This window comes from Hippocampus comes, unplaced genomic scaffold, assembly GCF_001891065.2.
Source record: "Hippocampus comes isolate QL1 unplaced genomic scaffold, H_comes_QL1_v1.1 scaffold261, whole genome shotgun sequence".
In the NCBI taxonomy this organism is placed as follows: Eukaryota; Metazoa; Chordata; class Actinopteri; order Syngnathiformes; family Syngnathidae; genus Hippocampus; species Hippocampus comes.
Window position 1 is genome coordinate 1,719,427 of NW_017805824.1, and position 26,876 is coordinate 1,746,302.

At 40.8% G+C, this 26,876-nt stretch overlaps 2 long non-coding RNA genes across 2 annotated transcripts in view; one reads left to right on the top strand and one right to left on the bottom strand.

Annotated features, from left to right (window-relative positions):
* Positions 1 to 456: 456 nt before the first annotated feature.
* LOC109525701 (uncharacterized) overlaps positions 457 to 26,876 on the top strand; it is a 39,630-nt gene continuing 13,210 nt past the window's right edge. Inside the window, exons 1-3 of the long non-coding RNA XR_002170197.1 lie at positions 457 to 593; positions 4,004 to 4,137; positions 19,224 to 19,312. This is a non-coding gene — a long non-coding RNA (uncharacterized LOC109525701). The remainder of the gene's footprint in view (positions 594 to 4,003; positions 4,138 to 19,223; positions 19,313 to 26,876) is intronic.
* LOC109525702 (uncharacterized) overlaps positions 19,023 to 26,876 on the bottom strand; it is a 16,001-nt gene continuing 8,147 nt past the window's right edge. Inside the window, exons 2-3 of the long non-coding RNA XR_002170198.1 lie at positions 24,203 to 24,307; positions 19,023 to 19,033 (exon numbers count right to left, since the gene is read on the bottom strand). This is a non-coding gene — a long non-coding RNA (uncharacterized LOC109525702). The remainder of the gene's footprint in view (positions 19,034 to 24,202; positions 24,308 to 26,876) is intronic.

Below are 26,876 nucleotides of genomic sequence, written 5' to 3' on the forward strand. Positions count from 1 at the left end.
ACTGTACACAAAAAAATGAAATAATAATAATAATACGAGCTTGAGGAGTCAAACTATTAATACATTATTTAGACTACATACATTTACCATACATGACATAAATATTCTATGATAAAAACTTTATATCTATATAAAACAATAAAACATATAATGAAATTAAAATCTAAAAAAAAACACACTAAAAACACATTCATAAAAATAAATGCTAAAAAATAAAGTACAATACAGTACAGTGTTCTAAAGGGCAATTTTTGTTTAAAAAAAAACTTTCCAATTGTTTTTTTTTCTTCCTGAGGGATGGAACAAATTAATGCCATTTCCATTTATTTCAATTTGGAAAGATAATTTGATGAGTGTTTCAACTTATGAGCATGGATATGGAATGAATTAAACTTTTATCTCAAGTCACCATTATGTACATAATTCTAATTAACTCCTGTTTGTTATTTATCCAGGCTTCCATATGTGGGCCTGAAACCATCCATCCATTTTAATGCTCTTTATTTCTGGACCGTGGGGCAAAGCTGGAGAAAAGCCCCACATCAGGCAAACTTGCAACAGAAACACCAAAATGATGTGCTTCTTGATGTGAGGTAAGTGTTCCATTGCCACGTGTCTGCACCATGAAATGAGAATTTAGTAGCAACGTGCAAAGGGGATGCAAAAAAAAAAAAAAACTGTCATTTGTGCTTCAAACACCTCTGAAAACCCCTCAACATGTTCAAAATTTCCTTGCGACAAGAAAAGTACAGACGAACATCTGGAGAACGTTCTTCCCTCAGAGGGCACCCCTAGTGGCCTGTCCAACTGCTCGTTACTTGAAGTCACCACAAAAGAAAATAACATATGACTCGGTCCATAGTCTTGACGTGGATGAATTTGCTTGAATAATCCCAAGTACTACTTATGCCGTTCAGTACAACATTGTGGAATGTTGCAAGGCATGTCATGTGTTTTGTAATTTATGAATGTCTCTTGTAATAAGTTTTGTCGTGAGTGCCTCGATGAAGAGGAAAACACCCTAAAATCCCTCATACTTGGGCGATCATTGTAATATTTTCAGAGGTTGATGTGAACATTGAGTAGAGATGTCAACGTAGATTTTGGTGACGGTTGATCGCAGTTTTGGCACATGAATCGACGTTTAGATTCCTACATTATGGGTAAGAGAAGGAAAGTTTCTCGCTGAAGTGTTAAGTCAAATCAAAAAGGCCCGATGTCCGAGGAGAAAATGCGAGAGTAGCTGAGTGAGGTGTACGTGAAATGACCGGATGGTTTTTCCCACGCCTGGATGGGGATTGATCCAAAAATAATGTGGATACATTGTTAAATACTTAAATAAAGTACTACCGAACACAGTTTTGCTCCCGCTGGCTTTTTAAAAATATATGCTGGCGTGCAGGCATGCAACCGCAATTTTTTTTTTTTTTTTTTAAGCTAGCATATACATATTTTACCATACCTGCATCCAATAATGCAAATATCACCCATAGCTGACACTGCGCCTTTAAATACGGTGTGCTGTATGGTCGTGAAAATACGGTAGTTGCCCCCACCCCCACACCCCGTACCTCTCTGCCACGGTGTCATGTAGTACATCTTTAGACTCAACCAGCAGCAACGTGTCAACACCAGCAGAAACTGATTATTTTTTATTTTATGTGCTTGTAAAGTGCAACATTTTTCAGTGCCAATGGATTAAAATCATGGCCGTCGCCGAGAGTAATAATTACACACAGAGGATACAAAAATCTGGACGTGTCACATGTTTAAGTATTTTTTTTCTGAAAAGGTTCTCATGGGCTTGATTGGAGCTTCTTGCCAAATGGATGGCTTCAGGTGTGAATAATTGCAAGTGCTATGTGCAAGCAAAGTCCAGCAAATGCTGTCCTGATGCTGGTGGCCTGTCGAAAAGCCTGACTTTCAGGACCGAATGATTGCGAATAAAACATGTGATTGAGAGGAGAGGAGAGTGAGAACCATAAACAAGCAGGATTGTGCCCTTTAATTTCACCGTCTCCAGAGAATTGCTTTTGCTGTGCCTCAGAGTGAGTCCTACACACAAGCCGTTTAGTTGTCTGCTCAAGGACTGAAATTTAATTTAGCCGCTGTGTTGTCAGTGTGCGTGGGTGTGTGTGCACAAAATGCATCTGTGTGTGTGTGTGTGTGTGTGTGTGTGTGTGTGTGTGTGTGTGTGTGTGTGTGTGTGTGTGTGTGTGTGTGTGTGTGTCTCTCAGTCTTTGTTTGCATGAGTCAGTTTGGAGCATAAAACTTGGTTTGCATGAACTGTAACTGCTTTTTGTTTTTTTTGTTTCATGGAGTCTTTTGTGTGCAAGCGCCATTGTGTGTTTTCTTATTCTCTTGTGACTTAATCATTTACATGGGTTGTTACAATACTGTCTCACACTGCGGATGCACAGCAATGTTTGTTTGCACGCTACTCTGCTCTGTTGCTTTTGGACTTTAATGTTCCTTCTATATTTGAGCACTTGATATATGATCATTTTGCTAACCTGTAAGCTTACAAAAAAAAGTCCCTATTGTACTGTTGGCATTGATAGTTTGTTGTCGAACTTTGGGCAGTAATCTGTGTATGCTAATTGCATGTTGAAAAATACAGCTGACTTGTTCCGGAGTTGTTGCCTTGGTTTTTCACAATGGTTTGTAAGTTTTTTTGTGTGTGTTTATAATACAGGTTCTTGATGAAAGCCTGGAGCATAGGCATATATCAGAGCTCCCACACTAATAAAAGGCCAGCAAGCTGTGCTCTTCTCCTTCTGGGAACTGCGCCGCTTTTTTTTTTTTTTAACACAGCTTGTCTGACAGAAAGATAAAGTACCCGCCCAATTAGAAGAATATTTGGCCACATACCTCCCGACAGCAATTCTAGGTATTTATTTTCCATGCCATTTGATCAGGAATTCTTGCTATTTTTACAGGGAGTTTTCTTATCGCCGCGCCTTGGCTATGCACATGTTAATGTGGTCCCCATCACTTTAACCCTGATGCAGTATAAAGAAACATGCCTGGTATTATTTTGGTGTCTTTCTTCTTTTTCCGTCATCGGGTTGGGCTGCACCCATGTTGTGTTTTGGCATGAGTTTGGGAGCGAGGCAGTGTTTGTTTTACATTTCACTCTGCATGAAGGGATTCATGCTGTTTCTGTGTGCGTGTGTGCGCACGTGTGTGTGTGTGTGTGTGTGTGTGTGTGTGTGTGTGTGTGTGTGTGTGTGTGTGTGTGTGTGTGTGTGTGTGTGTGTGTGTGTGTGTGTGTGCGTGTGTGTGTGCGTGCGTGCGTGCGTGCGCATGCGTGTGCGTGCATTCGCGTTGATGTCATGCTAGTTGCCCCTGTCATCTATCTATGCCTCAGAGATGTGTGCATGAGCATATACTTATATGCTATATAGTCCCCCGTATCTGTTTAGAAATAGTGCAGATGTTTTTTCTACCCTTTTTCCAGAGAGTGCATTAAAATTAAATCCTCCCTTGTTGTTGTGAAAAGAGGCACACGTAAAAAATAATTGGCTAGAGGAGAGAACAAAGGGCCGGCTCCTCTCTTCTTCCTGCACACCCCAGCCAGGCATTAATACCAAGCGTGCTGTATTGTTCCGCTGTCTGCAGCCATCCCCCTAGCCAGACACTCAGCTCTGGAGAAGTCACTTTTAATGTCTGATAATCAAGGTGAATTTTCAAAAAGCTGCCATTTTCAAATGATGGTGTATACATTTTGTGGAGATTGGAGTTCAGGAGCAGAGAGCTCCACTCACAGGCTTGGGTCAAGCTTTGCAAAGTGAAAGAGAGACATCTAATGTTCACAGCATGAACTGCAGAGGGATTCTGGCTCCGTGGGGCCAGCTGCAAAGAATACCGCCTAGCATTTCCCTGCACTGTAATTACAATATGATGTGTCTGCTTTGGTTCTTTGTAACGACCTCACTGATTAACTGTACAATGTGGACAATATTGCAGCCTATCTGCATGTATCTCTTTTGTCTCCGCACAGAAAGGAGCATGACTGGGGAACCAGGCAGCCAGCAGCAGAGCAGAAGAGCGCCATTTCCCCGCCATAGGCCACAAACTCATCTTCTCCTCGCCCCTCCCACTGCTCCTCACCCCCCCCCGCACCCCCACCTCACGGTATGATTATTTCTCCTCTGCTCCACCGCCCCATTATATTCCAGGTCCGCAGTTATTCCACTCTGTTGTCATTTTTCATGGTATGTATTTCCCCATGTGCAGCAATGCACATTTGCTCCGAGCCTGTGCAATATGTTAAGGATGTGGAAATATGCAGTGTGCAGAATGTAATGAGTGTATATTTATTTTCTTTGAGGAAAAAGGGGAGACTCTCCATGTATCTTAACAAACATGACTGCTGCGCCTGCACTCACCTCCAAGGTTTTCTACTCACCCGGGAAACCAAATTATAAATCTGAGGCAGAGGCACTTGTTTTTTCGTGCCGTGACTACTAAGATCTTGCCTGGTATTTCGGGGGGATATATATTTTGCTTGTACAAATAATCCAGGTGTTTTGTTTCTTCAGTACACTGTATGTGGCATTTCAGATGGACAGTTGTACAAGCGGTATTTTCAGATAGTTTTGTGTGGTGTGCTGTCATATATGTTCCTTTCCGTACTCCCTATACGGTGGCAAGTGACAGCACCCATCCACCCATCCATCCAATTCTCAATGCCCTGTTCGAGTTGGGAGTTTGCAACAATTTATCAATTTATCAGTATCAAAAGTCGAGCTTTAGAGAAATCATAATCTATCGTAGTTTCTGGTATGTGTGATATGTGCGGCCACACAGTGAAGTATTTCTAAAGCAGCATTTTTGTATGGGGAATTTGTGTCCCTTGTGGAGGTTACCAAGGAATAAACCTTGACATTAGATGTTGTTGATGTTAAGGAACTATGACATGCATTGTCATTGTATGAAAATCTCTATATTTTAGGGAGGAGCTAAGGTTAGTTCAGGCATTTTTTTAGGGGGTGGGGTGATGCATCAAATGGGGCTCTTGTACAGAGCGCCGATCATCGCCACCGATCAAAGTGTTTCAGTTTTGACAGACACGGTTTGACAGGAAAAGTATTATCCATCCATCAATTTTATACTGATTAGGCTCTGCTCGCAGCGAGCTGGAGCCTATCAAAGGTGACTTCGGGTCTGCAACCTGGACTGGTCACCAGTCAGTCGCAGCGCACAATATACAGACAGACAAACATTTACTCTTATTTTTGCATCGTGACCGAATAGGCAGTAAATCGACGCTGCCTGTAACGCAGTGAGGCAAATGTACCGCTACACCAGTGAGGTATTGATGTAACAGTACACTGAAATGTATTGAACAGTCACATTTTGGTTCAAATTAAGGGACACATTTTCAAAGCACCTCTCACCAGACATTAATTAAAGTCCAAACTGAACGTTATTTGCCGTGGTAAGCTTGTGGAAATTGCACTTGAATCGGACCTTAGTAGACTGTGCAAGTGTGACAAATGTGAATGGATTTTGACAGCAACCTCGTAAAATAGAGCAACAGGATTTCAAATAAATGTGTAAGTCAGGCACCATTTTCAACTAGATTAAAAAAAAAAAGGAAAAGTCTATTCACTAACTTTCTTTGTGTGTTGCCGAGAAAAAAAGACTGCATAAACTATCGATTATGAAACAACATTACACAATTCAAAAAACATTTCCAATACTTTTTAAGTAGTTCTTTTTACTCTTTGGAAGTGTTCACATGAATGACTGCATCTTCAATAGAGCACATATGGAGCGGCTGTAACAAAGCTCAAATAATACTGTACCTCCTCCAAATTTGAAGGTGCCGCCGGCAGGGTTCCTGTCATGTCTGTGTAAATACTGTCAAACAACAACATGGAACTCAATTTTCATCCTTTTGTGGTGATTCATAAAAATGTGCAAAAGTGAATTCATCTCCACGCACAGAGCGTGGGCTGGTACCCCAGCATTTGCACCTGCTACACCTGGTATCCTGCCTTGATGTAACAATGTTTATGAATATCTTGCCTTCAGTGTGATTGCATAATAATCGAGCAAATCAAATGTGTGAGTGCTGTATTTGTTCCCAATAGCAGAGATTGTGTTATTTTTCCCTGAGTGGTTGGAGGGCATGATTTCAAAGTGTTCATCTCAGCTGTGGTGCAGAACGAAGACAGGAAAGAGCCACAGGCAGTCTGATGTAAGGATGTAACGAGAGCGAAGACGGTGTGACTGATGTGGCTCGCTGCCAGGCTGGGCACTGCGCCCACGAGGAGGCAACACCGACTGTGGCAAAGAGACACACAGACAGTAGCGGGCCCTAAATCCCAAGTGTGTGGGAAGAGGCGAGAGAGGGTCGCGGCTGATTGGCAGGAGTGGTTTCGTCGGAATTTGCATGTGATGTGGTCAGGTTAGGATGCAGTGAGCAGTGAGCGTCTCGGTGGAAAATGACAATCAATGTTATGTCACCATCTCAGTGCTGTTTATGGGTCATTACAGAAATGGAGGAAGATGTAGGCACCATTTTTTTTAACAATGTACCCTTTATTTGATCATCTTTTTGAATTTTTGAAGCCCAAGATGGCGCCCGAGTAGGCAGCCGTCGGCAAGTGCTCTCATGAGCCTTGCTTTTTTTGTTGTTTTTCTGTTTGTTTTGTCACTTTGTGTTTGTTGTTATGTCGTGTGGACCTGATGTGGACTGTTTTCAGCATTTTTTGGCCACGACATTCATCAAGGAGGAGACTCGGTGCTTGGTGGTTGCGCCTTCTCGGCAGCACGGGTATGCCAGCACTGTTTTTGATTGGGAGGATTGTCGGCGCCATTTGACTGTCGTTGCTGGACAGCTCCGGGGCGCTTGTGTCTTGCGCCTGTAATGGGCAGCATTTTCACAGCCCCGCTTTGTTCAGCGGAGAGATCGGTGCTGTTGAGCGGTCTGCGGCTGGATGGATGCAAGGCTTGAGGAGCCGACGATGAGAAGAAAGGAGCGTTAGCGCAGAGCGCCGATGCGGATGTGGAACCGGGAGTTGCGGCTTGGAGTTGAAGCGGATTACGTGGAACAGGAGAAGTGAACTAATCTCTTTTTGTCAATGGACGCTAAAGCTTCATGTTTGCTTTCAAAACTTAGCTTGTAACAGACATGTGCACATTTTCAGCATGACTATTGCGAGACTAATAAAGGTTTTCTTATCTTTTCTTATGGTTGCAAGGCACATGAAGCAGCCTCGACCCCGAGGCACCTGATAATTTCGTGACACAAAGTAGTCAATCATCTTAAAAATATGTCAATAGCATCCCCGTCACTATTTAGGGTCACACACGGGCGTACGATTGGGAGCCGCAAAGTGGTCTACAATTGCATGTTACATACACAGATGAGTCCATTATCTGAAAGGGGAGATATGCCAGTTTTCGTGCCAATGTCATAAACGAACTCCAGCAAGTCTAATTTCTGTTTCCGCAGTGTTCAAGCACAGCATAATCAGGCGTGTGTTCCGTACCGCCCTGTTTTGATGCAAGTAAGCGATGCCGCGAGGATTGGCCGGAAAAACACTACGTTCAGTCCCGCAATCGCACACAAAGGCGTAAACGCCGTGCTACACCCATTTTTACCAGCGCAAAGGATTGCATATTATCAAAAGAAAGAAAAATCTACCCACAGGCACACAGACTGCGCTTTGCGCTAGACTTGTGCCCGGACCAAAAATGCCCCCAATGTTTTTCATTTCAAGCATTTTGCGTGGCAGAAAGGATAGAGCTGCAATTAACACAACTACTTTAATAAGACACCTGAAAAAAATGATGGCCCTCCTAAACCCGCAAAAAAAAAAAAAAAAAAACTAAAAAGGATTTGAAAGTTTGATTTCATTTCAACCACTGCTCTGCTAGCCATATAAAAGGTGTCATGTTGGGATAGATTTGTTTAAAAAAAGAAATCAAAAAAAAAGGAAAATAAGACCTCTTTTTTTCTCCTTAAATGAACCCTTCATGGGAGAGACAGGTCACATTGATCGCATAATCTGCCTGGGGTTGTCAGTCATTTGTTGTTGGGGGTTTTATATAATATGGATGTGAGCTTTCCATTTTTTCCCCAGGTATTTTGTTTTATGTACACTGTCAATGCTCTTTCACGTTTTGAAAGGTGCTGTATAAATAGGGTGCTACTTTTATCTCAATAGCGATGTCAGCGATTATGCTCCATAAAATCATGTACATGTCATAAAAGCAAGTTACATTTTATTTTAATACTAATTTAACTTTACTGTTATGACGGTAACAGAGTTGCAAATCAGTTTTGATTTTAGAGTTTTGGGTGAAGCGTCCATGCTAGCTAGCTGTGTTAGCTGCCATGCTAACTGATGAAGGGGAAAAATGTAGCTGTATATGAAAAGAAATATTTGATATAAAGGTCTTTTTCTGATCATATGAGTAACATGGTTACAGTTATTATACCTGAAAAACGTGAAGAATACAAGTGAGGACTTGCCGTAGGTCTACTGATCGTCACAGCAATTTGACGGAGCAGGTATTATTTGAAATTTCATGGGCAGACAGAAAATGTCCTCCGTATTTTGGAATGACCCTTCAAAGTATGCCCTTTAATTATTTGCACATTATTTTTCCGGGCTCTTGTTTCTTTGTGTCCTGCTTGAGTAAATACTTATTTGACACAACACAAATGTTATCTTTTTGCTTCACGTGCATTTACATAATGTTTGCCTTTCAACATACGTATTATTGTTTGCGTACTCTTTCATTGTGTTGTTAAAATATTCCAGACTCCCCTCAGCATAGTTCCGCGTTGTAGACAGGCCGTCAGGATAAAATAAATAGTCTGGAGTTAATTATGGAAAGCCAGCTCCGGCTTTGCCCTGGTGATTTATGGAGTGCGTGCATGCATTCTTCAATGCATTTTTCTTAATTTATTTTAAATCAGTCTTTCAGTTAATTTCACCACAAACATCTTCATAATGTAAAAGAGGGTTTAGGTAATGAGCCCGCTGAGGTGAAACGAAAAGGCAGTACAAGGTATTTTCCAGGTCCCAGTCGCAATAAATATATAAAAGCACAGATCGAATACAACCTTACCCAGGACAACATCAAATTCTGATTTCCAGACACAATCAAATTGTTATAATCATGAAATATTAATTATCTATGCGGGCAGTATTATAAGTAACATACAAATAAATGTAAAAACAAGTTGCATTATAAAAACGATATTCATACAAATAAATCTCCTCAAGCTTTAATGTAAGGCAGGGGTGTCAAACTCATTTTTGATGCGGGCCACATTTGAGTTACCGTTTCCATTGGAGGGCCGTTATGACTGAAACCATATGAAGAAGTCAAGAATAACGGTTTATTCACCAAATGTTTAAGTGACTGTAATGAGGGGTTTGGTAACAAAATGCTTACAGTATCACACTTCTTTATTAGAAATGAGAATTAGAAATTTTGGTACAGATTTTAGCAAGCATCATGAAAGTTGACTTCTTTGATTTGCTTTCTCAGGCCACATAAAATGATGTGGCGGGCCAGATCTGGCCCCCGGGCCTTTAGTTTGACACCTGTGATGTAAGGCGTACAAGTGAAAAGGGGGGATTGTTGAAATCTAGATAACCTCAATGCAGCATGCCTTTTAACATTCTAAATTGTCACCAAAGTATAAAATAGAAGCTCAGAGAGGTATAAAAAAAAAAAAACTTCAAAACGCAGTGTGTTCTTTATCGTATTGTCTGGCAAACAAGTCGAAAGAATGTTTACTTTGAGGTCTGGAGATATGAGTGACCACACCTTACGAGCTTTTTCACATATGTGCTGTTGTTCAATTTGATTATGTGGTTACTGTATGCTTTTTTTTTAATACAGTAAAATATTATGGAAAGCTAATTTTGTCAATAATTAAAAAAATATCAAAAAAATGTTTCTACACATATCAGCAATTCACTACAATTGGACTCACTTGTTTTTTTGTGCTCAGTCCAAGTCTCTATTTAATATAAAAGTCTTGCTTTGGTGCCATGTTGTAGCATCCTGGTGGCAAGAAACTACTGTACTTTGAAGCGAGTTTAGGAGCTTCTTGTCGTGCTTTTCTGCCGTCTTGTGGCCTCTTGGTTTCCTGGAACTACACGAAAGTACGTCAAGAAGCTTCATCTACTGCTTGCTGCCATCTAATATAAACCTTCACTATAACTTTCGATTTCCGCTTGCCTGTTTACTACACGGCTGAGTCCCTCCTTCTTACAAATAGCCAGGGAACATTTTAGAGCCTTCCTTGTGTTTTTGTAACTGAAGTCTCCCAACATGATGAATTAATGCGGGGATTTCTCAATATTCTGAGGTCACAGTTAGCAGTTAAACCTTGCGCTGATGTCCCGACCTCACAAAAAGGCTTTAATACTTTAGAAAAACAAACAACTGTGATTATGTCATCTTCCCAAACAGGTTTTTCAAAGGTCTATGAGCCGTGAGAGATGCAATAAAACAAAGATGACAACAATGACTAAGCAGCGTAATTGTCAAATAGAAATCCATAAGCAAACTTGGCGTCGCCTTCTACAACAAAGCATTGCATCCATTTTTAACAAAACAGCCTTATTCTTGTTCACTTGATGCCTTAAAAAACATCCAGACTTGTAATCTTGAGGCAAAATAATACTGCAAAGCTCCTGTTTTCACGCTATTTTTAACACTTTGAATTAATTAGTAAGGTGTGAAAATCTAGGCAAAAAAAACCCAAAAAACAGACAATGTAAAGAAAAACGAATAGTATCAAATAGTGGGAAATAAACAAAATCACCACATTTGGGCATGCTGGGTTTCTGGCTGACAATACTATATTTTCACCAGGCTAAGCAGAAGGTCTTGTTGTGCTCTGTCTGGCTAACACAATGCAGGGTCACTAATTGGCATCCTCACACCCACCATTACTTCCATTTTTATCTGGTTCACTGAGAGTTTACAGTGTGTCACTCGCTACGACTGTCTAATTCACACACATCACACCACTCACAAATTAAGCCCATAATTCACATTCATAGTCACAGAGTGACTAAATTCGCCATTGTTTTGTGACCAATGTCCTTACAGTTACAGGAGCCATTTAAAAAAAAAAAAAAGTGTTGTTCCTTTCCAACCGCTGTTCACTACCTGCTTCCTCTGCATCATTATTTTTTTTCCCTGTGTACCCAGTGGCAGACAAAATTACACAGTGAAACTGAGACTTATAGTGAGCAGAATTACGGCTTTTGCTAATGATAACCTAAAGCAGAATGTGCGTGTGCCTAACTTGATGATAAACGGCAGTGGAGATTTGTTGCTCTCTCGAGGCACGGGGAGGCTTCTGGCTCACAGACTAGAAAACAGCTCGTATGATTAGAAGCATCGTTTCACCCCCTTTCAAATTAAACCTATACCTCCTCTGTGTTGGTTATGCGCCGCCAATTAGCATGAAGTGTGGTTATCTCATTGCTGCGAGGGCCTAGCGTGGGCTCTAGGAAGCAAGGCTGTGCGTAAACACGGTGGTCAGCTCGCACCAGCCTCTCCCCATTAGGGCCATCCGCTCGCAACTCTTTGCATCAGGATGCTCTCATTTGCCGCCTTCGCGTACGGCCATTTATCTCCCTTTCCTCGTTTCACTCTTGCCTTGCTCTCTTTTTAATTTCCCTCTCACAAACAGATCTGGCATTAAGCAGCCAAGCATGGCTAGCTGCAATGTGTCTCTCTCCTCGAGGAGCGAAGCAATGATTTAATTCCTCTTCCTTCTCCGTCTCTGCGGTCTCCTCTCCCTGCTCATGCACACATCATTACACACCAAGGTCTCATTTTCATCTCCCTGTGAGGGTACATGCAGGGCTTTAAGTAGTCGCCACGCCACGGCCATTGCTGACAATCAATACCTGTGGTCAGGACGGAGCACGCGAGACTTCCTAAATAGGCCCTGAAGGTCCAGTCATAAAACAACTTAGAGGCCTTACATGCAACGCCATAAGTCACCTTTTTTACTTTCTTTCCCATGACAGAATGAGCTGGGCCGAAAGCAACATGGGTCGGTCACCCATCGAGCCGGGAAGATCATGATTAAGGGGTCACATACACAATCCAGCAATTTCTGTGTTCACTTAAAAACTCCTTCTATCTTTTGGTATTTTATTTATTTATTTTAGTCTTTGCTTGCCTGAAGTACGTGACGCCTGTGTAATATCCACTAAGAGTCCACCGCACCTTAGTTTGAGAGGCATTGTGCTGTTTATTCTGACACACCAGAGAGATTATTCCACAAAATATTCTTGCATAGTTATAATAAAACATGATTGCAAAATAGCAGCCACTTGGAAGGTGTTGGGAAGACTCTTCAGTCTATCGCATCCATTACCCATAACCTTAAAGCATTCAGTGTTCTACTGCTATTATTTTAAATGAAGAAATGCTACCCTCGGGGCGTTTCTAAGACGTGAACTTTCGGGGTCCTCAGCTGTGGATCTTTTTTTTTTTTTTTTTTACTTAGAGTGCACTAATTTAAAGTCACAAGTTTTACAATGGAGTGCTTCAACAGAAAGTCTTTTTCCATTGAAGGTCATTTTAGTTTCTTGACAAGATGCTTACAAGAAAAATTCCATCCATTCATCCTCTTGTGAACAAAAAAAAAAAAAATCCAGATACATACGCTGGATGGTGGCAGTGAACTCAACTCAGTTCACTTGACAACAAGCGGCAATTTGGCAGATAGTAAACACGTTTCCAAGAAAGAGGCTTCAAGCTGTTTTCGCCCAGTTGAACTTTCCTTTCCAACTACTTATAAAACAGAGAATTACAGGTTGCCATTATTGCAGCTTACTAAGTCACTTATAAAAATATTATTCGTGTGTGCCTCTTAGTCTGTATTAGCTAGATTTGAAATCAGAGGCCAGTAAAAACTGTTAGTTTTAAAAGGGGTAGTGGTTAGAAAAAAGTTTGCTCTCAATGCTTCTAAAAGGGACGACAATATTGCAATTTTGGTATTTCATCAAGATTGTTGATGCACGTAATTTGCTTTCGCGGGCCACATAAAATGAAGTGGCAGGCGGGATCTGGCCCCTGTGCCGTGAGTTTGAGACCTGTGCTCTAAGTGATGAGACTAGAAAAACGGTAATGTCACTGAACTCGGTTGACATGCAAATGAAAGCCAGAGGAATCATCAGGTAAAGTTTTTCATGCGGGTAGTTCCCTATTTAGTTTTTAAATTGTAAATCCGGAATAAGTGATGTATGGGGTAGCACAGGGTTAGCCTGTGGCTTGTTGACAGAGACAGAACAATGAGCATGTTTCTCATCTTGCTACGCCTCCAGCCGGCCTGAAGCCGACATTAAACAAACCGATAGTGAGTACTTTAATTACCTTTGCATTCACATGCTCTCGCGTTCTGCCATTTCCCACTTTGCTTGTGCAAATGGGGCAGGGGGGTTAAAAAAAAAAAGATAGAAGGTAGAGAAGCATAATTACTTATTTTACTGGAGTGCAGCAGAATGCTTGTTGGCAAATGACTCTAATTCCAAATGGTTAACAAGATTTTTCTTTTTAATAGCGCCGAATCCACATGATGGCGAATGGCTCTCTTATTTGGAGCCTTAATAGCTTTTCATACGTTGCATTTGCAATAAGCAGTAAGATGGGGAATTAATATTGCACACTGTGTTATGATGCAAATAGCGGCCAGATAGGAGAGCTGTACGTACCTTCATGCTGGCGCATACAATATATTTGCTGTCACGTCATTACTGATGGGAAAGAGTGCCGCGACAGTATGTGTTGCCATTAACTTTTGATTGGCTTTCCATAAATTGGATTTTGTTATTCCGAATGTAACTGTTGATGAGGAATCTTACTGGTTCGTATACATATGGAGGACAAAAGTGTTGGTGTTTTATGCCTCGTTTCCACAGTTCGCACAATAATAACATGCATTTGTGGCACACTTTCATCCAAATGCAAACATCCAAGAGAACTGTAGATCACATTTTTTTTTCTACATCTGACACCAAACCCTGCCATACTACAGTTCACGGGTTTTGCACTGAGTCGACTTTGATTCGAATGTAGCATAATCCCAATTTTGTTCAGTGTTTTCACTTAATTTAGAGTTTTGTTTGTTAAGCATCCCCTTGTCCAAATGGTGAGCAAATGGCCAAAGTTGAACAAACTGCTTGGTCACAGCAAGAGAAACATTCAAGCTGAGTCTGTGGATGGATCAACAACATGGGCACCTTTTCAAACTTTACCCCCCCCCCCCCCCCCCCCCCATCCCCGTTTTACCTGTCACACTGGTAATTGTCTCTGGTCCTATCTGCATATCTGTAGGGGGAAAAAATATGATGGTTATTATAAGACACAATATAAATGAACCAAACACCGGCAGATAAGCACAAAGGAATTGGAAGGGGGTGACTGCTTCCATCAGTGTGGAATATTAACGCAGCGAATCTTTTTCAGGTACTGATGAAGCTTGTTCTCCTTGTATTCTTGCTCATTGTGTGCAAGAGTTACTTTAATGAGTGAGTCGGAGTTTCAAGTTGATTTTAATTGGGTCACCCTCTCATCTCTACTCTTGTGCCTGTGCCGTGTCTGTTGAACTCTTGATTAATTAGAGCTACAAAAATGGTGACATTGCCAAAGATATTTTAATATGTGCTCTTCCTCTATTTCCATTGATGTTCTCCTTTTAGAAGCATTGAGAACAAGCAATGAGAGGACATGGGACATGTAATTAGGGATGGGAATTGCAGAGTAGACTACATCATGATCTGATTGCCAAAGTTGGGATTGCGAAAAAAATTATTGAAGAAAATCTGGAGGTTGACCTTGAGTCTTTATCAAAGCAGCAGCAGGGTAGGTTTTTAAGATGGACGTGGACAGCATAAACAGATATGTGTAATATTTTTACAGGGGATTCATTTCCATCTGTCCATTTCCTATACCACTTTTTTTTGGGTCTTATTCAGACCACTTTTTTTGTCTTATTCAAGGTGACTCATCTCAGCAGTATGGCGGCGCCCGAGTGCCCTGTATTGACTCGCAGCCAATGCCGCCACTGGCCATCAGACCATTTTGTTCAAAAAGTTAGAGCAATGTACTCATCTATCATATGTGATCATATGTGAATCCGTGTTGTGACCCAGTGACAATACTGAGCCTTGAATCATTTTCCCCCACTGAGTCCATGTCAATTCCCCCTCATATGCATTAGATGAATGTATTATTACAGACAAATCCTCAATGGATTCCGTAAAACCCCCCAATCCCTATCACGGTGCGAGGCGGACTGATAGTTTATGGATGTGTTATTCTGACGGTTCACCTCCTTTATCTTCCCTCCCATATTACCACCTCCTCATGCGTACGCTCACAAGCACACAACCACTGCTCGTCGCCCCCTGGAGGGCTCCTGTGTTTTCAAAGTAAAGACCACTTAGAGAATAGCCCCAGGCACCTGAATACCAAAGTGCGCTGTGTTACATATTAGAAGGCTCTCTACAAGTCAGGAACGTAAACACTCTCAATAGCTCATCTCTCCTCCCAAGAATACCCCAAATACCTCAAAAACATTGGGGAGAGAGGCGATATGGAACAGATAGTCTGTGGGGACTTGACCACATTAAGAAGCACTCTTTGAGATGTGCCGATCATCAGACTGTGGTATGAGAGTAGAGGCTGTTTTAATATTTTATTAGGAAAATGTCAGAAAATGTTTTTCCAAGGTGCTCCATCAAGACGAAAGTAACAACATTTTGGAATGTAGTTGTGAATTAAATTGCTATTCAAATTTTTAAAAATATACTTTTAAACCCCTATACTATGGGCAAAAAGTTGAGCTGATAAATGTATAGTACCACCTGAAAATAAAGCTATCCTTTTTTAGGCGTTGTGGTTTATTTTTTTTTTTTTTTTTTTTTTTTTTTACAAGTCATAATATTATACAGAGAGTAGCAAAGTTAGTTAAAAATGTTAAATGACAGTAAAATCATTGCTTGTACATTTAATTAAGGTTTCATGATGGTAACAGCTTGACCCGCAAACAGATTTCATTCTATTTCCTTTTATGAACAACGTAGAGGTCAACCAGACGTTATACTGTCAATTGCCTTTTAATTCATGTGTAAATATGTTGTTTGGGCTTAATAAGCCTAATTAGATAGCAGAGAGAGTGACCTCGTGTTTGGCAAATACTGTAGTTATCCAACATGTAGTGCTACTAATATGCCATTTAAATAAGTAATTAAAAGAAGACTTCATTTTACTTGTCACAAATCGTTAGGCATAAAGAAACAATGTTTTTTCTGGAAGCACACTTTTTAGTATGCCATTTTGACTGTAGTTAAAAATGACTTGGGGAATCATGCTATTATGCTTAAAAAAAAAAATCATGCTAACCTAGCTTACAATGACTTTTATCTTAGACTAGCCAAATAGTAAGCCAACAGTGACTGTTAAACTGGTCTTTCTACAACTGTTTATTATGGTTTACATTGATCTCATATTGTCATTAGAAATGTATCCATAAGCCAGATCTTTTTTTTTTTTGTATACAACAAATTTCATAGCATAAATGTAACATGAGCCAAGATGTGCTAACACCAAGACGATATCAAGACTTTGAAAGGAATATTCCATCATATTCTTGCTTTAAATGTATATGGGTTGACTGAAAGACAACAGAAAAGAGCAGCTTCGAGTGAGATGTACCAGGAGATGAAATGTGTTGGTAGCAAACATTCAGCGCTCATTTTATAGGCAGACATGTTGTTAATGATCACAAGCTTTCATTCAATCTCCCAGTCAGTAAATGAGGTTTGATCACATACGCAAGCAGGTAGCTCGCGCACGATCTGTCACCGCCAGCATGTTAATATTGAAAGAAAAACAATGCTATTAACAAACAGAGACTGACAATTTTTCGCACAGGCAGGAGGGGGAAGCTGTAATCTAAATTTTTAATGACCACTCCTATGTGACGACTTTGTCATTGTGTTTGGTGGAGGAAGCGAGCAGAGGCTGTCAGTCTTACTTCAGGCTACCACCTTTTTTTTTTTTTTAATAGCTATTGCTTCTGTAAATAGTTGCTGGAGACATTTCAGCATTTTAATAGATATTATTGCTGCTTTTTTTCTCAAAATGTGATGCATAAATATATTGGAGGACTGGCATTATTAAAGTAATGCGTTCAAGAAGCCAGCGAGTCATGTTGCATTGTAACCTCTGGAGGCTTATTATTACATGTTAATATGGGAGATATATGTACAAGAGCATAAATGTCTACCCCACACTAAAACATTACATTAACACTGTGAAATATTAGCTAATCGGTTTAATGGTTGGATGATCTTGATGTGGAATGAAATAAAATACAGAGCCCGGTCCTCTCTGAAATGTGCATTATTAAACACTGCAAGCTGTTTGGGCTGCAGAAAAGAGGCCATATTTATATTTTCTATCATATTCACTTTCCATCAGGGTAATAGCCAACTGTCCCTAAACTTTTGTCCGGTAACTGCATTCGGCAGTCTTTTATGATTTGTGATCGTTTTGTGCGATGTTGTGCCATTTTAGCACCAAAGCAACCAGCTGTGGATATAAAACGTTTAAACAACCCTGCTGAAATGCCAGGTTTTTGTCGGGAAAAAAATGGACCAAGATAACTCACCTGAACTTTATTTATTGAGCACTTTCAAAAAAGCCATGGCTGCATCCAAAGTGTTGTACATAAAGTAAAATCAGACATATAACAACAGAGTTAAAACAATATATTAACATAACACCAGTAAACACAATAAAACTGTCATAACGTGCTTTGCATAAATGTGCACACCCTGCTTTCACTGGGGATGTGGCTGTGTTCTGAATCAACCACTCACATTAAAACTCATGTAAAATGAGAATCAGCACACACTTGCCATGATTTTAGAGTGCTTTGTGATTAACCCCAAATAAATTTCAGATGTTCTAGTCGGATTTTTATATGGTGACAGGTGAAAAAAAAATTTTTTTTTTTCAAGTGAGTTGTAGATCACAACAGCACATTGTTTTGAAATGTTTTTATGTCACAGAAGCATTACTTTGTATGCAGCCTTTGCAAATCCAAAATTCTAAGAGAAGCTGGTCACACATGCAGGATATCGCTTATAGCTCGAGTCCAAAGACCTTCTATCCAAATACAAGCGCACTTTTCTATGTTCCGATTCAGCCGTGACCTTTGTATCGGGAAACAAAGCAGCAGGGAAAGGAATTCAGACACATGGACACATTTTCTAAGCGTAAAAGACAACATTTGTCTCCTGTTTCTATTTGCGCTTGTCAACCCGCCAGCAAGCTCTTGCCCTTCACATGTGACAGACACGCACATCTTACTAGGATACAAGGATGATCAGAGGTTTTCTTTGTGCTTTTCTTGAAGAATTTCACCACACACATTCCACTTTGGTTGACCAGTACATTTTGTGAAAGCATGGCCTTGTGGTGTTGTTCTTTAATAAGTCCAGAGGTGAGGCAAAGCAGGCATGTGATCAGTCATCCTGTCAGGATCTTAGCCTCTGATTATCACCCGACATATTGGTGGAGGCTTTAATCTGCCACAGCCGCCTATGTCACGGCCCAGTAGATAAACTGGGGGAAAAAGGTCACATTTCATGTCTGTAGAAAATGTGTATCAGCCAGAAAATGGGATTAGATTTTTTTTTTTTTTAATGCTTTTTTTTCCAAATGCAAGTGAACGTATTTGCATGAGTCAGATTGAAACATTTTAGGGGTGGGGTGGGGATGGTAGTAGACAATTGATAGAAGTAGAAGTAGTAGAAGCTCCACATTGGTGTTGTCTGAGAGCCTTGGTCCAAATAGTCACACGTTTGCCTATGGGCCTCAGTTACAGACTTCAATGGATCTTTATTTACAACACAGAACTCGGAAACAGCTGATCAATCCATTTAGCCTTAGGCTGCTGATTTGTCCGTATTTACTACAACAGGCAAAGAAAAGCCGGGGTCTTTTTTCCTCTCTCCTTCTTATTGATCTGGCGCTTAGAAAATCTGCCCTGCTGTCTAAACTCTATTGATCCCTCCCTCTCAACGACAGCCTCTCGCAACCATGTGGAAAAGAGACTGGATGAATTGAAATTTCATTTCCAACAACTTGTTCTTGTTATTTTAACCCCCCTCCCCCACCCCACTCCTCTTTCCACTCGACAATAGGTCCAGAGCTCCTCGAGGACAAGAGGGAGATGCAGATCCCAATTGATCACTGGAGATCTACTTTTGGATCATCAAAGTGTAACACAAAGGTGAGACTGTAATCACACATGGTGCTCATTCGCATATCAACAATCAAACATCTGAGATGTGCTATTATAACATCTTCCTCATGTGTCTTATAAACAAGATTTACCTAAAAATCAGGTTCTGTTTTAATTAACGTTACAAATCAGCCCTCATTCTAATTCAAGCCTCTCATGTCAATGCATATTGTAATACATTTTCATTTCACCATTGTAACGCTCTCTTATTAGGATAAAGATGATTATTCTATTGATGACGGAATTATGGTTGTGTTCCCTGAAGGCACATATTTGGCTCCGTTGTTGGCCAAATGACATTGAGAGCTGACATTGATAAAGACAAACACACAAACACCCCAGTGTGTCTGCTGTTGCGCCTGTAAAACGCTCCATCTGAATTGCATATCCGCCTCGCCACCGAGCTTGTCATAAGCTATATTAAGAAAAATGGTCACACGGTTTGACACAAATTGGAAAATGACATTTGGAAAATGGCTGCGGCTGTGGAAATTAGAGATATTAAAATTATACATCAGTGTCTGCAGCGCAGGGTGGAATCGGGTGTGCAGGAGTTCTGAGTTCTCTTTTCCAATCTAGCTTTTTCTCCATGTTCGTCCTCATCTTTATTTTTTCTTTAATTCAATCTCGCACACGTTGGACCCCGGTGCAAACCTTAACAGTTGTTCTACGCTGGCTTTGAAGGCTTTGATTTATGTTTTAGTAATGTATATTTCTGATATTTTCTTTGCTAAAATAAACCAACACAGCAGGACAGTGTTCAGCTGAATGGTCTTGTTCTCATCCACTTCCTCTTTCTCACGCGCTTATGAAATGCGCCGGGGTTCTGCTTATTCCTTCCCACAATGGCGCAAAACGGAGGCTAGTTACGTCCAATTCTACCTGTGCAAAATTTAAGAAAATACCAAGAGAAAGAATATTCGTCCCATGAGTACAGTGAGACTGCAAAGCGCTACACTTGAAAATAGGGCCCTTTGTCTTTCTTTGGAAGCGATATAAGGTCAGAGACCAGGAAAAGTGGATTTAAATGCAGTCACACCTAAGTTTGCCCCGAGGGACAATAACAACTGTGTGTATCTCTCTCTGTCTGTCTGTCTGTCTGCAGCCGCTGTGTACCACGTCAGTTTATTGCTTGGTCTTCCTGGCAGTAACCTGCTAATGGATCATTTCAGAGGTGTGATATGCATGACGCAAAAGTAAGGTGTGCTTACACCTTCGCAAAAAGAGAGACGGCTTCAATCCCCTACACACCTGCTGTCTTATTTAGAGGAGGAAAAAAATGACAACTGCATGATCGATAAGGTGGATAGGTGCAAGAAAGGCAATTTTCCAGTATGGCGTGCATTGGCAGACAGTGTTCAATATAAATGACAACACACCCTTGAAAAGAGAGCTTTATCCCCATGTTTCCATTAACAGCAACATTGTTCATAATTTTAATGAAGCTTATTTGAATCTTTATCATCTAAAATGGAGCTTTGCTTGAGTTTCAGTGTTGTGTATTCATTTTTGCAACGTTAAATGAATTTGATTGGAATATTACGATGGCCCAAGTTTGTGAGCGTTTTTGGTTGAATGGGAGCCACTCAGGTAAGGCTGCGGCTGGAAATATGGTTTCTCAAAGGAAACTTGAGGTTTTCGAACAAATCTGTCAGATCGTACTCTTTCATCTGAGGTACTTTTATACCCTCGGTGTAATCACTTTTGCCTTTGTTTCATTGTTTTTTGCCTGTTTTTCATACAGGACAGGCATTTTGAATGTTGGGGTCCTTCGTGTTTTGACCTCCCAACCTTTGCTTTGAAAGGAAAATTAAGTTCCCACGTTAAGTGGAGCTGTCACGTACTGTATGTATGTTGCCTTTAAGATGGAGGTAAGAAGCTCTTTTCAAAGCCAGTGCAGGAGGAAAACATTCATTCTCGATGACCTCGAAGAATGAACGTGATATTCACAAATGCTGGTCAAATGTTTCGAGAATGGTCCACAGTAATCCTTCATAGTCGTGAGAGGCGGGAGGTCATCCATTTTAAGAGCAATCACTTTCTCAAGCCAGCTTCACACACAGTCATTCCAGCTTGAAATTTAATTTCCTTTGCAATAGCAAATTGTGTTCTGTATTGCCAGTTCAAGCCTGCAGTCACCTCAGTATAATTTCTTAACACAGTGGCCCCCGAAATGTCAGGGAAAGACCGAAATACCTAATGACCATTACTCTTGCGGCTGCTGTAGCCTGCAGAATTGGAAATGTGGCCATTAGAGTGCTGACAAAAAAAACCTTTGACCCCGTCACGCTCAACATCTTTGATTGATATCATTGGAAAGCAAGCATGTTTTCGTTATGAGCCAAAGTGTTGTTCAATGGGCAAAACTGGGACCTTGAGATTTTCTCCCTATTTTATTGTACCTTTTGCGTGACTACACTTTTTCTTTTTTTTGGCAACTTTAACGCGATGAAAGTGAAGTCAACATCGACCAGTTGCCAGTGATATCATTGGCATCGTGAAGTACAGTGCTACTTTTCTTGCAATCAGAGGTGGGCAGTTTACAAAATTTTGCTGGTCCGCCATTCGCCGTTTGTGGTCTCGGCTCCAGTCTGTCATCGTGAGTGCGTCATTGTTTCAAGCAGAACTAAATTGTAATTATCGGTCTGTCAGACGGTCTTGTTATTTTCACTGTGCTTCCACCAGTTAACCTACTGGTCCACCAGTGTCTCAGTCGTCAATCCATAAAAAAAAAAAAAAAAAAAAAAAAAAAAAAACATCATTGTCCAGCAGATGAAAAATCCAATTTGATTGAAATGGTAAATACAGTGCACTGTATATGTTGGTATCTACATCACACAAAGAGCTTTACACACACATACAGTACATTCACATACATTTCACATAGCTTATCCCTATTTGCCAGTTTCTTGAACTGTTGAGCACAGTGGGAGCACGCTGATGGCTACTTGCCACTTTTTTGACTCCTAAAACACCAAAAAGGTTTTTTGTTTTTTTTTGGCTTTAAAGTTTTGCTGACCTTAACAGAATCCCGTCTCACATTGTTGCCAAAGGTACAACTCTGGTGGAAGTGCTCCCTAAATCCTTATGCAAACCAAAATCAACTTGTCATGACTACCAGTCATTGCTTTTTCTTCAACATTGTCTTTTTTATTCTTCTTCTGTCTTTCCCACTCAGTGAAGGTGTGTATGTGCGTGTGAATGGTCACATGTCTCTATACGTGCCCTGCGACTGACTGGCAACCAGTTCAGGGTATAGTCTGCCTTTTGTCCAAAGTCAGCTGGAATCAGTTCCAGCAATTCCTCTTCAAAATAAGCGGTGTTGAAAATGGATAGATGGATGATCTTTTTGTATAATTCCAGAAAGTAAATTGGTTAAATCAATACAAAGAGCCGACTGATGTCAAACATGAGTAGCTCTTTGCTTCCACCAGATCAGAAAACGTCACCACACTTACCTATGAGGTACACCAATGTAGTTTCATCCAATCAAATGAAGCCATAGCTCCTAATTTGTAAATCTTAATTTTAATGGCACAGCCTCCTCTTGGAATTGAGTATGAGGGCTACAAAACCCTGACAAAAGATCATTTTGATCTGCGCAGGCTAGCCAATTCACTGCTGGTTCAAATTTGTGCAAGGGAAGTATGGCATTTGAGTTGAGGTGTTTTTACAACGCACACGGTAAACCAACGGCCTTCAAAGCACAGCACTTATTGCTGAGTGCCTCTGGGGTGGTTGGCCAAGATTACTCTCAAAACAAAGTGCGGACAGGTTGATTAATTGAAGGGTCCACATAGGTGCACACCACAGTATATTATCATGCCAGCGAACACTCGCTCATTTCATCTGTGGTGGACTTTTATACTTACCAAGTGAGTTGGTCACTTCATAAAAGTGATGCCACCTTCTCTTTGGGTGTCAGTCAAAAACTTATCAGCGCTTTGACAGTTATGTTGTTTTAATGAAGTCTCCGAGGCTCTCTCACAACATGCGACACAGATGATTGCAGGCCACAGGAGAAGCAACATTTCCAACAAGCCATTCTTTTCAGTTGACCACTGTATGCGATCACTCCTGCGAAACTTGCAATTCCAGTGTTACCCAGCAACAGATTGAGCGAAATGTGATATGATACAGTACACACAGCAAGCTATCAATATCCATAAAAAAACACACAAACAGCATTTAATCATCTCTTGATTTTAATCCAGGGTATATATTACTAAAGCCAGAGTGGCAATTTAATTTTGCAAAGGAGCCATGAGAGAAACTGCGACACTTACCGAGGGCCAAGCTATCATGCTAACCTTAGCTTTGTTCCATATTAGATTTATGCATTTAGAAAATGCATATTTTCTTCATAAAATGCTATGTGTGTGTAGATATGGTTTAGATTGTTATAATTAGGAAATACAATCATCACTGTAGGAAATATACTGATAACATATAACAATGGTCTATGAATGTAGATTTGCATCCATAGTGTTATCAGGCCCCCTCCTCTTGGCCCCCTTTCTCTCCACTGGTGTACGTACCATTTTAAGAAATTTGTGGAAGTCACACCACTCCAACGCATAGTACAATTTACAATATCCATGTTGCTTGGCCTTTGAACATCCTGAAGTCAGTGTGAAGTGTTAAGCTTTATGACTCTCGGAAGCATCAGCTGGAATGATCTTTTAGTCCAGGGCAGATCTCCAGATGGAATGTGTCTGGCTTTGCTGAAACACCTACTATGGGAGTTGGGTGTTTTGGGTAGTAGCAGCCCATAGCTTGGTTTGTCAAGAACAGATCCTGTTTCGAGAAATATGCCCTGGACAGCATGAATTGTATGACACGGAGCAGTGCGAGGCCAGGCCCGTAAAGCTTCGAGACTCTCTTTTTCCACGTGTCTGAAGCGAGGTTTGGCAGTGGCTCAGCTGCCGTGCTCAGAGAGGGAGACCAGAAGAGAAAGGGGAGGGGCGAGGGGCTTGGTAGGGGCTGCACTGAGTGCACGCGGAGCACATGCTGCGTCACGTCTGCGCAGCTACAGACAGACCAAGGAATTGACTTTTCCAGTTCCAACTCGTCCAGAGGATCATAAACACAACGACAAAGACCAACATGGTGAGACAGCACCTGATAAAGATACCCAGAGAGTTGTATTTTTTCGGTGGGACTGTACTTGTAAAGTTGAGAGCCACTTCACCTTCAGTCGAAGGTTCGTCATTCCTATTGGTCACCAGTAGACTGCGCCCTTACGTTTCGTAAAGACCTTGTCAACACCGTCGATGTCCGGCGCGAGCCTCTTGAGTTTGTGGTCGAATTTTACAATGACTCTTACTGCTGTTAGCTGACATTGGAAAGCGAAATCTGGTTTATTGTTTCCCCTTGCCAATGGCGGGCCCTCTGCTGGAGTTTGAGACCGAAATGTATCTGACATGTTGATCGATATACATTGAATACTTTGAGGGGAAACAGTTATCGGGGCCCTCAGAAAGTCATCCGATGTTTCCTCCCCAATCTGAAACGAAGTTTGATTTCACCGCGATCCTTTAGGTTTTGCAGGTTCTTCAGCTCCCGGCCCCGTTCGGACCAGCAGAGAGCACCCCGCAAGCATCCAGACGAGACTTGCGTCTCAACTATTCCAGCGGAGTTGCCCTGATCAACAAAGCATCTTGGAACAATAAATAAAGTTGGCTTGCACGTTTTGGTCGCGTGCGTAATGGGTGTTTTATTTGCACTTTATTCACGATCGCCAAGAACAGTGGTGTCAAACATACGGCCCGCGGGCCGAAACCATCCCGCAAGGAGTTTTGATCAGACCCGTAGGATAATTTAAAAGTGAAAAAATGCATAAAAGACACGGAATGAATATTTTTAATAAAGTGCAATTCATGGAATATCCGCTAGGGGGACACAGTGTTTTGATCAGAGGAAACGACAACATTGTTTTGATCAGAGAAGAAGACAACAGCAGCCTCAGTCTGTAACTGTGACAGACCCAACACAGCAGACGCGATCAAGGACATGTGAATACTTTATCCTTTACACATACACTCTCCTTAGTTTGTAAGGTGTAGGCAGGGATTACATTTAGATTTTATATGCTCGTGTAAATGGTTTAAAAATTCCTTTCTTGATAAATCTCGTTTAATCTTAAAAGTGCATTACTATATTTTTCATCAAACAAGAAAGCGTATGAAGGAAATGTGGTTAAGATTGCACAACTGTCTGTGTCTTATGTGTTGTTTTGTATTACAGTCAAACCTCGGTTTTCATCCATAATCCGTTCCAGAAGGCTGTTCGAAAACCGAATTGTTTGAAAACCGAAACCATGCTCTTTTTAAAATGAAAATGTTTATTGAACATGTCTGCTCACAATGGAAAGCAACATGAGGAAGCGTCACTTCCTCGTGTAAGGAAGGCGAGAGGGGTAAAATGGTGCATTCAAGTGCCCAGTTTGTTCGAGAACCAAAATTTGTTTGTCATCCGAGACATAAAAAACTAAAATTTTTGGTCGAAAACCGAATTGGATGAGAACCGAGACGTTCGAAAACCGAGGTTTGACTGTATGTGAATGATGAAAGTAAATTGCACATTTGTCGAAGGAAATCTTAGGTGCTTCATGAAATGTTTTGTAAAAGATATGTTGATTTAATTTCAACATTTTCCGAGTGTTCTTGTGCATCTTTAGACCAAAACAAAGGAAAGACATATTATTTTGGTTTTTTATAGCAGAGTATGGTATAATGTTTAATGGTCCGGCCCACTTGACATCTACAGAGGCCCGATGTAGCCCACAATGTGAAATGAGTTTGACACCCATGCTATACATGGTCGTTTTTTTCGGCTCAAAACGCCTTACGATACATGGTCGTTTTTTTTCAGCTCAAAACGCCTTACTATACATGGTCGTTATTTTCGGCTCAAAACGCCTTTCGATACATGGTCGTTATTTTCGGCTCAAAACGCCTTTCTATACATGGTCGTTTTTTTCGTCTAAAAACGCCTTACTATACGTGGTCGTTTTTTTCGTCTAAAAACGCCTTCATATACATGGTCATTTTTTTACGGCTAAAAACGCTTTACTATACATGGTCATTTTTTTCGGCTAAAAACGCCTTACTATATATACGTGGTCGTTTTTTTCGGCTAAAATCTCCTTACTATACATGGTCGTTTTTTTCGGCGAAAAATGACTTACGATACATGGTCGTTTTTTTTCATCAAAACGCCTCATCAATGTGTGCCGCGAGACATTGTCAGGTGTGCCGCGGGAAAATATCCAATTTTTATGCCTGTGCGGTCTTTCGCCCAGAAAGTAATCATGTAGTACCCTCCTATACCGCTAGGGAGCAGCAACAGCGAGCCAATTGCCTTGTGTTACGACGAGAGACACTCAAATTTGGGACGCATGAATGCAGGACGACGGTGAAACAATAAATATGAAGGATGATAAAATACTGTTTTCTTTGTGTTCATTAGATTCCAATTCAAGCTGTTATAACGTCATTCTTCAATGTTAAAAACGGTTATAGTAACAATATAACACGTTAGTTGGTAAAAT